Raw genomic sequence first — 14,628 nt, 5'->3', positions numbered from 1 at the left:
TGAAGTCTTTTAAGAACTATTTGAGTGTATTTTATATATTGTGAAAGAGAAAAATTCCTAAAGAAAAGATACTAGTTATAGTTAATATTTTTGCTCCTTGTTTTCCCATGCTAAGTACTCTTAACTGAGATGACAGAAATTAGCAGAAAAATTAAAATGTTCATTATGGTCACGTGAATTTCAAATAATATTTGCGTATTTTAAACATAATTGCTGATCACACATTGACCTGGGAAAATAGTTCACCATTTATCTACTATTGAAATGATGGATAATTGCAAAGTATGCATGCTATTTCAATATGTAGGGTTTTTTCATTTTTTCATACTAAACATCTATTTTTAAACTTTTCTATGTGTTATATATTTCAGTTTTCTGTATAAGATGCTTTTTTTTTGCTTTTTTTTGCTTTTTCATGGCAATGCCAGAGGATCCTTGACCCACTGATCAAGGCCTCAGGTATCAAACTCACATACTCATGGATATTAGTTGGATTCATTTCTGCGGTGTCACAATGGGAACTCCCTAAAATGCATTTTTAATGACTGTTAAAGACACATCTCTGCTAATTGTTTTCTCTTAGGAAAATCTGGTAATAACAAATAATTTACAAAAAATTAAAGCTATAAGCTAGAACACTCATTCTCAAGCCATTAATAGAGAATAAATGTAATTTATAAATTCATGGTAGGTAGATGCTTCTCACAGAGCTGAAGAATAGATTTCTTCATTAGAAAAGGGGACTTGAAATAGGTTAACAGACAACCATGTTACATTTCTGCTAAGAAACAGTACCTGGTTTGCTAAATATAAAAGATTTTATTGTTTGATGTCGATCATTTTAGGTTGGGTAATACAGTTTGGTGTCTGCAGAGTATCACTTGAGATTATCAGCTTTTTATACCTACAGATAATAAATGTGAATTCATATGTCCTCAAAATTGTCAAATTATTAAAAACAGCAATTATAATAAGTAATATTAATTTACTATGAAATTACTTTGTCTTAGTAACTTTATATATAGAAACCAAATGAACTAAATTAAATTTAAACCTTGCTTAAGGTATGTGTGTGTGTGTGTGTGTGTGTACATATATATACATATATATATAAATATACTATATAAGATATAGAGCATATATTTATATATACCAAGAAAGAGAGAGACAGCACTCTATGTCTTTACAGATGATTAAATAAATTTTAAAGTATTGTTAAATAGTAAATATGAATAGAGGAAAAAAGCTTTTATCCTGAAAGTAGTGTTACATTCATTGAATGATAGCTTAGGGAAAACTGTGAATTATTAAAATCAATAGACTAGAAAGTATTTGATGTATTCTCTTATATCATCAATCCTTTAAAATCTATTTCATTTTCCTTTTGAGTTCTTCTAAATTGAAATAGAAACTGTAATATTTGCCTTTTCTTTGAAAGTGATACATTCTTAGTATATTTTATTGGCACTGAAATTTATATCTGAAGTGAAATCTAATATATTGAGGTTTTAAATGAATAATACTGGAGATGAAGATGTGCTTAATGATACTACTTAAAAGGAAATTGAAGAAGATGCCATTGTCAATCATTTATTAAAAACTAGAGTTACTGAAGTTTCATTTTAGAAAGAGAGAAAACAGCAGAGTTTTATTTCATTATTTTTCCTGTTACTGTTGTTTATAGTTTTTATAAGTAATATATAACTGAAAATAACTAAATTATATAATAATAAAGACATAATTGTGAAAATATTTATCTGAAGGAAAGACCATAACAGAATTTTCAAACAATAGCTATTTGTGGAGTTCCACTGTGGCACAGTGGAAATGAATCCAACTAGTATCCAAGGGGATACATGTTCAATCCCTAGCCTCACTCAGTGGGTAGGTGATCCAGCATTGCTGTGAGCTGTGGTGTAGGTCGCAGATGTGGCTCAGATCCTACATTGTGTGGCTGTAGTGTAGGCAGGCAGCTGTAGCTCTGATTTGACCCCTAGCCTGGGAACACCCATGTGCTGCTGGCCCTAAAAAGCAAAGCAAACAAACAAACAAATCTATTTAAATTAACTCTTGTTGATGGTCATCAGAGCAAAGTAAACCATCAACCCCCCAAAGCTGAAAATACTAAAAATATGAAAGTTTGCTTTTATAATCAATACATAATGGATCAAAGGAGAAAAATATTAAGAAGGGGAATAGTTATTAGGCTAGCCAGATGTTTGCTAACTTACTGTTCAAATATATTAAGGGAAGGAACCTATCACTCTAAAGTGATCATCAGTCACTGAAGTCCTTGTCCAAGAGCATAAACATTTAGGCATTGGAGGCAGTTTTATCTCTAATGTGAGATGGGTTCATCAGGTTTTACCAAGCTAAGATAATATGGTCTTATTATACATTCAAACTGTGATTAGGCACTATATTTGGTATCTGTGCCAATATGTTTTCAGTGCCAACTAATTAGCATCTTACTTTATGTGTCTTTCCTGAGTTTGGATGTCAAGAGCCAGCCCTGGAGAATCAGCCTCTATAACAGAGATTGTACTGTTCACAAATATTCCCCAATTCATGCAAAACATGCTAATTTTCTACATATCTCAATCCTTCCATTAGCATTTAGGCAGGTCATAAAATTAACGTCTTCCTATTGAATGTGAAGGGTAGTGAGAAGTGATGGTCTCAGGCCAAGACAGCTCAAGTAAGTGTGCCATGTTTACACTCTTTCTATAGGAATGGACACACACAACACGGATGAGATAAATACTGAACACTCCTTTCTTAATTTAGAACTTCTACAGATATACATGGTGAATTCCCTAAGTATTTTTAATATGATGGAAATACATTAGTGATCTATAAAGGTTCATCATTTTTCTTCATCACTTATTAAATAAATTGGTTTCTCTCCTCTATCCTTCATGTATTTTACAATGATTTCTGCAAAGCTTTATGCATGTTCCTATCCATATAAAAACATATTTTAAATTATGTAATAATACAAAGAAAATTACAAGTGAGAAAAATTAAATGCTATTTAAAATGTGGATAGCTTTTAAAATATCACTGTCATCCTAAGCTTATTAAAATTTTGTCGCTGCTTCGCTTATGGCTATATATGCTTCTTGTAAGTCTAATCACATTACTTTTTTTTTTTTTTTTGGCTTTTTAGGGCTGTACTTGCAGCACATGTACATGGACAGTCCCAGGCTAGGGGTTGAATCTGAGCTGCGGCTGCCGGCCAATGCCACAGCAACATGGGATCCGAACGGCATCTGCAACCTGCACCACAGCCCATGGCTGCGGGGAGCCTAGAAGATGCAGGACTCAAAAAAAAGGACCTTGCCTGATGGCAGAAAAACCTGAAGGCAAGTTCCTAACCAAGGAAGGGAGCTCACCTGAACGGTACATGCCGAAGGTGGGCCTCTGCACAGAATAAAAGCTCACCTGAACGGTACAAGCCGAAGGTGGGCTTCTGGACAGGATAAAAAGCCTGTCTGCATGGTACAAGCCGAGGGCAGGCCTCAGGTTACACAGCTCTCATTTTGATGTTGATGGAGAAGAATTAGGGCTTTCCTGGGAAAACAATTTGTTTTATTTGTTATTCAGTTTTCCTCAGTCTTTCCTGATTATTTACTTATTGTTTTTATTTTCCATTCCTATTTTCCTGTGGTGATTTGTGATTTAACAAAGTTACAACAATAATATAATAAGAATTTCATCCTAAAAGACTTTCCCCTATTTAAATCCAACTTAATTAAAACATAGTGTTTATCTACTAACCAGTTATATAGTAAACTTTAGAGTTAGGATTTTAATGAGGTTCATAGAAGTTAGACATATATTATTCTTGGTCAAAAGACACCTAGCTATGAGTTATAGAAGCTTTTAAGCGATAGCTAGTTAAGTTGGTTTATATTTTCTTACACTATCTCCCTGCCATAACACTTTGAAGATAAGCACCAGTCTAAAAACAAGATTTGTGAATGCCCAATTCTTGCATCCGTGACCTCTTCAACTTGTGGAGACTTGCTGGCCATGGGATGATTTGTACTGTCTCCTCCTTTCCACATGATGTATTATACCTAATTGCCCCTAAATTGTACCCACTAAGTTTAGTTAAAACAAAGATCTTAAAACATGATGTATAGCTGCCATACCATGTAACAGTTAACCAGTGTACTTTTAACGCTGTGATGTAATGTGTAGCAAAAAACTGTCTATATAATCAACCACTTATGCCAATAAAATTGGAGCAGTCCAGCGCCCTGAAAGAAGGGACAAAGAGGCTGTCTCTGTGTTGTACATTTGCTGACGCCATGTCCCTCTCAGATAGGGATGTATACTCCCTGGCCGCCAGAGCTGGCCTCCAGTGACACATGGCAACTTGGGATCCCTGAACCACTGAGTGAGGCCAGGGATTGAACCCACATCCCTGGATATTAGTCAGATTCGTTTCCACTGCACCACAATGGGAACTCTGAATCACAGTAACTTTTTCAAGCTTTGTTTTATTTTGACCTTAACTCTGGGTTTCAATTCTGTGAATTGAAATGTCCTTTTGATCTTTTTCTTATCCCCACATTATATATCTTCTTGTTTCAGAAATTTACATTCCCTAAATCAAATTATCTATTGATCTTTTCTTAATTTCAAACCTTCACTAAAATAGAAGTATTTTTATATTTTTCAGGCACTATTATATAATGTAAATTATACATTTTGCATGATATAAGCACTAAATTTTTATCATAGTTGTTCACTGAGATCTTCCCATTCAGCTAATACTTTTAATAACATCTATATTGTAAAATACGTTCCTTTTTTTTTTTTTGTCTTTTTGCTATTTCTTGGGCTGTTCCCGTGGCATATGGAGGTTCTCAGGCTAGGGGTCGAATCGGAGCTGTAGCCACAGGCCTACGCCAGAGCCACAGCAACGCGGGATCCGAGCTGTGTCTGCAACCTACACCAAAGCTCATGGCAATGCCGGATCGTTAACCCACTGAGAAAGGGCAGGGACTGAACCCGCAACCTCATGGTTCCTAGTCAGATTCGTTAACCACTGCGCCACGACCGGAACTCCAATATTGTAAAATATGTTCCTTGGAACATGCTCCCAAAGTGAATGGAGAATTAGAAAATTAGTTTTATATGCTGAATTAAATATATAGAAAATGATTAAATATTCATATAATTCTACAGTGCACTCATACATAAGTATATACATTCATGGATATATGAATATCTGCTTACGTTTCTACTGAGAGATAGAAGATACTGAAAATAGCAACATAATTTCAAGCTGATTCTTAGGTTCACTTTCAATCTCTCTTCCACTTAAAAAAAAAAAAAGAAAGAAACTATTTCTATTCTGACTTTGCCTCGAGTCTCTTCCTTGCCTTGCTACTTATAGTCATCTTTTTTATCTCAGTGTCATTCACCTTAATTTACCTGAGTGATACTCTTTGATAATAGAGCTGCAATATAACAATAGGCATTTCTTACAAGATATCTGAAATTCTCCCCAAATTCAAACTTTAAAGAATAAATTTTACTCACTGTATTTCTTGAAGTAACAAATAGCATTAGTAAATGTTTCTAAATGACTTTGTTCACATTTTCTGATATAACAATGGTATTACTAGTAGTAACATTTTCCCTCAAAAAGTGAGTACACAAAATAGGAATGAATTTCCATTCAAGTAATAATTTCTCTAATGAAAGAAGAGATATATGGAATTCTACTCTTCTATTAAAACAGGAAAAGGAATACCGCAACATTTATCCTACCAATTATCCTACCATTTATCCTACCAATGTGAAAAATACATAATAATAGTGGCACTTTGGATATTTTATCTCAACTGGCAAGTCTGATATCATGTTCAATTAGAAAGAGTGTCTTAAGGTATTTTAAAGAAGAAATAATTTTAAATTAATTAATGCTTATTCAGATTTTACAAGAAGTCTAATTATAATTTCAGTTATCTTTTATATATGCCAGAAAGGTAGAATTTACCAGTAATGAAAACATGAAGAGTTTAATTGCTGTGACTGTCACAGCCTTATTGGAAAAAAAATCAATTGAATCCAAATCATGCAACAATGTAGTCATTGTTACTCTCATCTTCAAGAACTTAATCCACAGGAATAAATCAGATTGAGCCACAATGAGTCAAGTGGTTTTACTGTTCAAAGAGGTATAACCAAGATAATGGTGTCATACAGATATGCATATCTGTAAATATTTACTTACTTCATTTACAACTCACTACATAAAGACTGTACTAATTATTAGGAAATTGCTAGTGCTGGCTTTTGATTTTGCATTTAAGGCTAATATGGTTTATGATAAGATTGATAAAAATAGTCAATAATCTGTGATATGTCAAGCATTTTTCAGTTGCAATGCTGTGAGATGAGTTAGAAATGACCAAGATATGCTTCCAATCATTGTTTGTATACTCTAAACCTAGGTAAACAAGAAAAAATGTGTTCTCATATCAGGAGAGATGTCATTAATAAATATGAGCCAAGGGAAAGCAAAATTCAGGGGCCAACTAATATTTCTGAAGGCTATGGGTTTTTGAAAATGTTTTATAAGCAAAGTGTATATCATGTCTCCATTTGAAGAACACTTTGCCCAGGCTGTGTCTATTCTTAAAATATCACTTGGCTTCTCTATTTATTTATTTTCAGGATAGGCACTATGGTAATTATTACTCAAATCCTGAAATAATTATATTGTTTCCTTTGCAATGTCTGTCACTTTAAACTAATCTGAGAAAAGCAGAATTCACCAAGTTTCAGTTTAATGACTTCTGCCTTGGAATCATTTTATTACAGAAAAAAGGACTTTATATACCAAACAGACCAGGAGAGATCTTGTTACAAACTATGGAAAGAGCACTTCTAGGGAATGATTCTGGTAGAACAGACTTGAATTATGAGTGACATCATTCTTAAACCTATCATTGTACTATGATTGTCCAACTTTAATCACACTCCTACTCCTCAAGGCAAGGAGAGGAATATAGAGAATATTTCTTTATAAAAATCTATTAAAATCACATGGTCATAATAAGACAGGGGTAACTGCCCAAAACAAGACTACAGTGATGAACATATCAAAGATTAGCCTCCCACATCCCTACCTCTTTTTTTTTTTTTTTGGTCTTTTTGCCTTTTCTTGGGCTGCTACCTGCAGCATATGGAGGTTCCCAGGCTAGTGGTTCAAATCAGAGCTGTAGCCACTGGCCTACACCAGAGCCACAGCAACATGGGATCCGAGCCACATCTTCAACCTACACCACAGCTTATGGCAATGCCAGATCCTTAACCCACTGAGCAAGGCCAGGAATCAAAACTGCAACTTCATGGTTCCTAGTTGGATTCGTTAAACACTGAGCCACTAGGAACTCCCCATATACCTACCTCTTGCTGTTCATGCCCATGTGCAGTGCCCTCCCCTTCAGAATGGACATGCCTCATGACTTGCTATCAAAGAGTAGAATATGGCAAAAGCAGCAAAGTGGCTATGGTTATATACTTAAGAGTGTAGTGTCTAGAATTTTGCAGTCTGTCTCTTTCCTTTGCTAGCTTTGAGGAATGAAGCAGTCTTGATGGAAAACCCCCTGGTACACAGAAATGTGGGCAGCCTCTAAAAGTGATAGCAGTCTCTGTTTCACAGAAGAAAAAACTAAAGCTCAATCCAAGAAAATATATTCTTCGAGGAACCTGAGTGAACTCAGAAGCAGATTCTTTCCAAAGAGAGCCTTAGAGGAGACTGCAGCCCTGGCTGAGAGCTTGAATGCAAACTTAAGAGTCCTCTCACCTGGTAACCCTTTAGCTAAGCCATGCTGAAGTCCTGAACCATAGGAACAATAAATGGCAGCAAATGAGTACGGTTTAAATATGTTAAATTTGTGACAATATTGTTATGCCAAAAGGTAGCTGAAATAAATACTACAGTTTCATAAAAATAATGATTAGCAATAAATACCATGATGGCCATTAACTGGTTATCATTAAAATAAAATTTTGCAATCTCAGATCTTAATTTTGGGTTTATATTCACGAATCTGCCATCCTCTTTATTATTTGGTATATATTTAAATTTTCTGTATAGAAGAGATCCTCTACATTTGAGTTGCAATGCTAATAGGATTAAACTGTAATACAACAATATTGGGAAATATGCCCTTTTGTAATGCAGCAGAGCCCTGCGGGGTTCCTGGGTATGAAGCATTTCTGTGTCCTCCATTTTTTGCTTTTAGGAAATGGGTCTCATTCAGCCCCCATGGCTTTCCCTGAGTTCCAAGGTGCAGACTCAGACAGTTGCTGGTCAGGGAAGGAAGGAGATGCAAAGACAAGGGAGGGACAGTCAAGCAACAATAGCACAGCTTTGGGGCAGGATCCTGGTTCCCTCTCAAGGGATACACATAATGACCTAGGCATCTTATACATCTAAGGGAAAAGTTACATTCCTTATGCTTCTTTCAGAAATGGACTTTAAAATTGAACAGCTTGGAGCTCTTCCTTATGCTTCTCCCTCATTTGATTGCACCCTAAACACAATAATCTAAGCAAAAGATTAGGCACCCTAAGAACGATTGTCTGTGGGTTAAAGATTATTAGCACATGATGTTTTTCAGGAACTTTCATAGTTTGTTCTAATCTCTGAACAATATGCCCTTTTGTAAGTACTGTTATTTTAAACTATAACCCAGAAGACCACCACCAGGATCAAGCTAAGATCTCCTGACACCAACTTTGATGATTAAAATTTCCCAAAGAAGAAAGACAATCCTGATTCTTATCTGAAATCCTATTTTTCTCCTTGTAGACTATAAAACTCCCACATTTTTTCCCCAAAGGAGAGCACAGTCTTTAAGGCTAAAGCACTAGTCTGCTGCGACCTCCTTTGCCTGGAAAAGCAATAAAAGTTATTTTTTTCTCCTTCACCCAAAATCCTGTCTCCACATTTCTGTTTCTATTCAGCCCTAGTGGACAGAGGTTGGATTTCGGCCAACCTTCCTTTCCTTCCTTCTTTCCTTTCTTTCTTCCTTCCTTCTTCCCTCCTTCCCTTCCTTCCTTCTTTCATCCCTCCCTTCTTTCCTCCCTTCCTGCATCCCTCCCTTCTTTCCTTCCTTCCGTCCTTCCTTCTTCCCTTCCTCCTTCTCTCCTTCCTTCCTTCCTTGATTTATTTTTCAGATACTGTTACTACATGAACCTGTCAAGTTGTGAGCACATTAATAGTTCTAATTGCTGTGTTTCCATTACTTCACTTTTAACTAGTTTTCCACTATCAATGCAAGATGGAGTAAAGGGATCCCCTGAAATGGAGTAGGACCCTATGGTCCTTACCTCCTCATCCCATGTCCTCCACCTGCCTTTTGTTTGTAGAAGAACTTAGTCAAAAAATAAGTTTAATCAGAGAAGTAAGAAAATACAGAAGCAAAGGAAAACAGTCAAGACCAAATAATAATAATTTAGTCATTAAAAATCCAAGGACCTTGAGTTTCCCTTCAAGAGCTGTAGATAATACCCTCAGCCATATTCTTTGAGCTGTCTTATACTGAAACCCCCACCACGTGGAAGAAGTTAAGTACATGAATGATGACCAGACTAGAGCCATGACACAAGCTTTCACAATTCCAAGAACTGGCCTCAAAAAATGGGAGTTCCCATTGTGACTCAGTGTGACTAGTATCCATGAGGATGTAGGTTTGATCCCTGGCCTCGCTCACTGGTTTAAGGATCTGGCATTGCTGTGAGGTGTGAGGTAGGTCATACACAGCTTGGAATTTTGCATTACTATGGCTGTGACATAATCTGGCAGTTACAGCTCCAATTTGACCCCTAGCCTGGGAACTTCCAGTTGTGGCCCTAAAATAAATAAATAAATAAATAAAAAGGAACAAACTGATCCTGATTGTTGAACAAACAGAAGACTAACCATACTTGAAACAATCAAGATGATGCTGATCAGACCACACACAGCATGTCCAATTTCAAGATGGCTGTCAGAGCTGACTGGACGTTCTACTTGCAGCCCTCGCCTTTCTATATATTCCTGAAACTCCCCTTTGCTCACCAATTGTCCATGGGGGAGTTGCCCTTTGGATACAAGTCCGCCCTCCCCACCAGTTGCTGGCCTCTGAAATAGAGCAACTTTTCCTTTCCACCAACTGTGCCTCTTTATTCACTTTTGAGCAAGAGGCATCAGACCCCATTTTTGGTAACACTATGATCAGGGCAATTACTGCTTCACTATGAAATTTTAGGAGTTGTTAATCCTGATATTTGGCATATTCTCTAGTATTTTTTTAGCCTTTTAAAATTTTCTTTTCCATAGACCAAAAGAAGAACATTCTTTCCAGCTTTCCCAAAAATACAGAGCCAAGTGTTGAATTAAATAAGCTAAATGTCTTCTTCTGATAAATGAATGCTCCCTGATACAGAAATTATAAATGGAAATTAATCACTTAAAAATAGAAATAAAGATTCCTTTCTGGTATCTGATATTGTTCTTTAGGCTAACACTTTAACAGTTCTGCCATTTGTCATCCACAATCTCTTAAAAATTGAACAATGAACCATTTAATGTTTTATAAATGAAACTAATACATCCACACTTAAATTGTACTTTATAGTACTAAAATTTAAAACACTATTATAAGACCTTGTTTTGAAAAAAAATAAATGAATTTTTATTGTTATTTAAGACAAAGTAATGTTCAAAGTTAGGGTTATGGTTCTGTTTGACACCCAAGTTATGAAAGATAGAAAAGGACTCTCCCCCAGTGTCTCCAATCAGGTCTCAGAACAAAACAGAGAGAGGTGTGTGTGTGTGTATTTTCACTGTCCAATGAGAACAGGAGAACAAAGTATATCAATGCTGCCTAAAGACAACAAATATTTGTTACTTGCAATCTCAATCTTCTAAGGCAAGGATTGGTATACACTTTCTGTAAAGGGAAAGATAGGAAATGGTTTCATCCTTGTCCATAAGATCTGTGCTGCAACTACTGAACTCTGTCAGTGTAGCATGCAAGCAGCCATAAGCAAGATTTAAATAAATGACAAGGATTGCATTCCAATAAAACTTTACTTATAAAAACAGGAGAAAGGCCAGAATTGGCCCTCAGGGCCATAATGTACTGACACTTGCTCTAAGAGAATTCAACAGTATGGGTTTTAATAACCAAGAGATCTGTTGTTTATTTGACCATCCTTATAAACCAAAACACGATAAAAGTCTGAAGATTTGAGATGGATAAGAGCCAAAAATTAAGCTATATATTAACATTGTAAGGAATTTTTTTTCTTCCCCCCACCCCCCTTTTTTTTTTTTTGGTTTTGCTTGATTGGGAAGAATTTAGGAGGAAATAAGAGAGCTGTGAGCTCCGTAAGAAAATATCAGAAAGAAAACTCACCAGTATAGTAAAGACTAAAAAGGAAATGTAAAGACCAAAATATCTAAGATACATTTTTAAAGTCATATGCTATAATGGGCTTGATATAAACTTTCCCCTCGTGCTCCCATAACAATCTGTGGTAGAGTTTGCATTGTTCACTCAAGTTGTTCTGTGAATAGATTCATTTTGAGGACTCTAACAGCACTGGATTTTAGATATACAGGTAGATGTGAGTAGAAAATAGAAAAAGAGCTGGAAAATAAAATAGATTTTATTTGGATTTCTATTACCCTTTTTTATGAGCGATCTGGGCAGGAGGCTTCCATGAGTGGACAAAGGCTAATGTTCTTCAGTGAGACCTAATCTGCTTTTAAAGGTACACACACAAAAAATTACACAGGGTTATTCATGTTACCATTATTGCTCCTAACAATGTCCCATAAGATGAAGCCAAATAAAATCAGGTCATCTCTCTTAAATTTTCTTAAGTACTCTCTGTGGTCCCATAATACTTTATTTTTCTGTTTTATCCTTTCTTACTGGCCTTCCCCTCAATTTGAAATGTGCATTAGTAAAATTCAGACACAATTTACTCTTTGCTTTCCTCCAAAATCATGCTACCAAAATATTTATTATGCAATCCAGATTGGGTATAATAAGCAAGAGAGACTATAGTAAGCTACATCCTCTGAAATCAATATTTAATGGATGAGAAGATATGTGTTCTAACAAAATTATACATATATTTTGTTTTCTCCATACTGAAAAGAGAAATATAAATAATAATTATGTACTTTTAATGTTTGGCATCTTTTTAAAAATAAATCAGTGACATGAATAGAAATATGATTCATTTGAACTGATTCTCTGGCTCTAATCTAACATGGAAAAAAAAAAAAAGCAAGTTCAAATTCTAACACCTGTGAAACAGGAGACAAAATCCTGAAATACAGAAAGTTAAGTTACAGGCATTTGTAGGAGACATCTTAAGGTCAGTTGTCTTTCCTGTATCTCACTGCTCATTTCTTTCAAAAACACCACGATAGATAATATTTTAGTTTACAATTTTTAACTGATCTTTTTTTTTTTTTTTGTCTTTGCAATTTCTTGGACCGCTCCTGTGGCATATGGAGGTTCCCAGGCTAGGGGTCGAATCGGAGCTGTAGCCACCAGCCTACGCCAGAGCCGCAGCAACGTGGGATCCGAGCCGCGTCTACAACCTACACCACAGCTCACGGCAACACTGGATCCTTAACCCACTGAACAAGGCCAGGGATTGAAACCGCAACCTCATGGTTCCTAGTTGGATTCGTTAACCACTGAGCCACGACGGGAATTCCTAACTGATCATTCTTAACGAAACATTGACGTCAGAGTAAAAAACTTCAAGATTTTTACCTCCTGTCTTTGTTCATGTAATTTAGCTCCAAGAAATCTCTAAGATTCTAATCTACCAAGAAGATTACTGCCTTCAGAATCTGTTAATCTGCTCTCCCTTCCAGCCTGTAGGAACTTGTCCTTCTTTTCCACTCCTAAGCATCATTGGAGCTACTTCTGTAACATTTTCCTGAGATTCCAAAGATTTTCAATAACTGTCTATGGAAGCTTATAACATTTAATGTGGACCAGCAATTAATTACATGGACCACAATTTTTAACCCCCCCTTGTGTTCAGACCTTTTGTAATTTGACTAACCAAAAAGGGAGAGTAGGCTTCTCTATCCTTCGAGTGTAGTGTGGTCTTGCATTTGGCCTTGGGCTATGGAAAAGGAGTAAACTTGATGCCATTAGAAACTTGAACAAGTGTCCCTGTATTTCTGTTTCTTCTCCTGGAGAACCTGTCATCACTATGAGAACATGCCCAGGCAACCCTGCTGGAAAGCTGTGGGAAGCATGTGGAGGAAACAGAATTGTCTGAGGTAACACTTTCCTTAGATCAGACAGCGTGGCTAAATCACTAGCATGAGAAGATAAGTTCAAGTAAGATAAGATCAGTGGAATCTGTCCCTCATCAGCAGAATTATACACATAACCTGGGAACTCATAAACTAATAAATTCTTAGTCATATGTTACATGGAAATAACAATAAAACATGCATCATCCGATGGTTATAGGCTGTGTCATATTTTTGTAAAGACTGATTCTTTTGAGCTAAGAAGGAGGGGGCAACCATCTTTGCAATCTGTTCTGTCTTTTTGATGTGCTGAATTTAATTCATGATATCTACCCTTTCTAAAACTGATGATTTGGGGTATGGATAGTGATAAACACAGAGCACTTATTAAATTTGCTTCATTTTGCTTTAACGATTTAATGTTCATAAGTCAGATATCAAACTATGGTTTGTTCTACTGTCCCCAGGGTAAGAATTTTTTTTTTCTTTTTCTTTTTTGGGGCCATATCTGTGGCATCTGAAAGTTCCCCAGCTAGGGGTCGAATCAGAGCTGCAGCTGCTGGTCTACACCATAGCCACAGCAACACCAGATCTGAGCTGTACTTTTAGCGAGGCCTGGGAGAGAATCCACGTCCTCATGAATACTAGTTGAGTTCTTCCGTTTTTTTTTTTTTTTTTGGCTTTTTAGGCCCACATCTGCACTATATGGACGTTCCTAAACTAGGGGATCTGAGCCATGTCTGTGACCTACAACACAGCTCATGGCAATGCAGAATCCTTAACCCACTGAGCAAGACCAGGGATCAAACCCACATCCTTGTGGAGGCTAGTCAGGTTACCGTTGAGATACAATGAAACTCCACCAGTTAGGTTCTTAACCCATTGAGCCACAATGGGAATTCCTGCAGGATAAGAATTGATAATTGACATAAGGAAAAATAATAGTAAAGAGTATTTTAAATAGCTTCTCCTGAAGTCTTCCAACTTACTTTTTTCTTTTGCCAAGTAACAGTCATCAGCAGTCTCCTGACTTCTATTTTTCTACTTCATCTGTGATACTTCATAACACAGTACTACCTAGTAGTTCTAATTAGGTCAGTTCCCAATCAAATAATGCCTGGCCCTTTGTTTTGTGTGTATATGTTAAGATAAAGAAGGCATTTACAGTATTTCACCTTCTTATGTAATAAACATGCTAAAAAACCTTAGATTCATTGTGCTCTCCTGATAAACAAGAGACTACATATTTTTCCACTGGATAAACATAATTAAATCACCCCACTGGGAGTTACTGTCATGGCTTAGCAGTAATGAAA

This window comes from Phacochoerus africanus, chromosome 3 (genome assembly GCF_016906955.1).
Source record: "Phacochoerus africanus isolate WHEZ1 chromosome 3, ROS_Pafr_v1, whole genome shotgun sequence".
In the NCBI taxonomy this organism is placed as follows: Eukaryota; Metazoa; Chordata; class Mammalia; order Artiodactyla; family Suidae; genus Phacochoerus; species Phacochoerus africanus.
The sequence above is the reverse complement of the archived record's forward strand: the minus strand, read 5'-3'. Positions refer to the sequence as shown.